Raw genomic sequence first — 2,622 nt, 5'->3', positions numbered from 1 at the left:
TGGAAAAGGGATTAGTGGTAAGAAGTGAACAATATGAAGCAGTCATGTAGGACTTAAGACCCCTTCCAATAGCCAAACAGTACCAAAGAGCGAGGGAAGTGAATGGGAGCTGTAATTGTTGGGAAGTTTAACTTTAAACACATACAATTATTTCTGGAATGAGAAAAATATTTGGAAACTATTTTAAAAGATGTGGCACATTAGCGTACAAAATTTAATGGGTGTACCAAGAAATACAAGATATTTGCTGCTATTTACACAGTGATATATCATTCTAACCATTTCAATCAGAAAATATTTATCTTCTGCATGAAATATGTCATATTTGGACAACATGTGATATGTGTACTAAAGATGCTGAAAAACTTAGAACCAGTTCGATATTCAAACAAATTTCACTGGTTTGATGGCCAAGAACGCTTGTGAGACAATTAACAATTGACCCTGATTTGAATTTGTGCTTGGAAATCTGCTGTTTTTTTTCACAGTTCATGTTGGCAGTTAACAGTCTATGGTCAAGAGTCGCCATTCACGTTTTTAGTTTAAAAAAAAAAAAAAAAATTTAAATGAAAATTTTAATTAATAATAAAAGTTTTTTTAACTTCTTTTTTTTTTTAAATCAAACATAGAACATCACTGTTTTCAAAGATTGCCATATAAGAATCTCCATCCAAATTCAAGATTTGCCTTTTAAAATGAAAAACCACCCAAATGTATAAAACGTACAGAACAATGCAGTATGCGTATGAGTGAACCAGCTCAATTATTCACCAACTGACTCAAACATAGCTAAACTGATTCAACGATAGGCAAATTCGAATTTTTTGAATCTTGCCCAATACTTTTAATTGAAAAAAAAAATTGCATCAGACTTTCCAATTTTGTAACCCATTATTCTAACTGGTTTGAAAATCGATATGCAGCTAATTTGAAATTTCTCCTTAGGGCATATCAAAGTGCAGCCTCTAAATTATACATGTAAAGACCCATCTTCGCGATGGCCTTTGTGCTCCAGGCTCTGCACCCCTATTAGAGTGATCTCCATTTTATCAATAACGTTCTGTAAGTGGGATCTCCAAAACGAATTCATAGTTATCTTTCTGCTCATTGTAAACTACTCTACGGTACGTTCAGCAGATCATTTGCAAAGCTTGAACACCTGTAAAGATAGTGATCAACTGATTACGATGATAAATCCTTTGACAATATTGAGTAAAGGATTATTTACAAAAAAAAATAAGAAAAGTTCTGAAGCTTTAATTTATTTTGTTCGATACCATCTGAGTATTTTTGCACAAATGTGCCGGATTTTAGATGAAGTTCACCATCCTGTTCAACTAAATGTTGGCACCTTGCACCTTCAGATGGAAGAGCGGGGAATTTGTGTTCCACGTTTGGATTTATTTGGAAAAACGGAGAAGTTATTTAAATGAGATGCATGAACTGGAGAGAGTGAATTTATAGGGGCGTTTCTGTTGCCTTCCAAATGGCCTTGGTTTTAGTGTGAGCAGCATGGTTGGTGCAAAGGTTAGCATTACTGCCTCACAGCACTGAGGTCTTGGGGTCCCTAACTGTGTGGAGTTTGTATACTCTCCCCATGCTTGTGTGGGTTTCCTCCGGGTACTCCGGTTTCCTCCCACATTTCAAAAATATACTGGTAGGTTAATTGGCTATTGATGAAAAAATTATCTCTAGTGTGGATGTGTGTGAGCATGTGTTAGGGAACATAGGGCCCGATTCAGACCCAGTCACTGAGCTGCGGACGCACGCTATGGGCGATTATCGACCGTCTGCGCATGCATATGCATCGCAGTGCGCATGCGCGAATCAGTCACTGCGATTGGGAATCGTGCTCTCATAGCACAAAGACTACGCTACTTTGAGTGACATATAGCGCCGTTTGTGGGTGGTAACAGGGGAAGGTGCTTGTGAACGGAGGAGTAGTGCTGCGAACGCAGGCGTGTCTGGGCGTCAAAACTGAGTTTTATGGGTGTGCATAACTAGCAAAAATGCATCATTGTACTCATCACTTGGTTGTATTTCAGCCTGCAGTGATCGCCGTGCTTGTGGTGGGGTAAAGTCTACCTTAAGCGCTGCGTGCAGCTCCGATGGTTCTCGATGGTTCCGATTATTCATACAGTTCCTGGAGATGACGTTTGTTAAGAAAGAAAAGTGGGCGTCTTTATACTGGCGTGCGCTCTCTCTGCCATCGCTCTCTAAGACATAGAGGGCGTCCTTACACCAGACAGTGCAATCGCGGAATTTGCATACCTGACCCCTTTTGGCTGCGAAAGAGCGCAGGTTAACGTCCACTGGGGCAAGGACTAAAGTGAATAGTCAAATATTCTTTGTAAAGCGCTACAGACAATGTGTTCACTATATAAATAACTGGTAATAATATTTTTACAACAGGATGCTAAAGAAATGGCCTTTTCCAAATTTGTGATATACTATCGATGGGAAGGTGCATACAAACACTTGTTTTGGGATGTAGTTAAAATACTGACAGACAGGACACTGGGCTTGATTCAGAGCCGCTCGTAAGCGGCCGCTCGTTCGCTCCGAGCGATGTTCGCACATCTGCGCATGCGTATGGGCTGTAATGCGCATGCGCCAACCAGT

This window comes from Taudactylus pleione, unplaced genomic scaffold (genome assembly GCF_031769625.1).
Source record: "Taudactylus pleione unplaced genomic scaffold, aTauple2 ptg001017l, whole genome shotgun sequence".
NCBI classification, from domain to species: Eukaryota; Metazoa; Chordata; class Amphibia; order Anura; family Myobatrachidae; genus Taudactylus; species Taudactylus pleione.
This window is presented reverse-complemented; position numbering follows the sequence as displayed.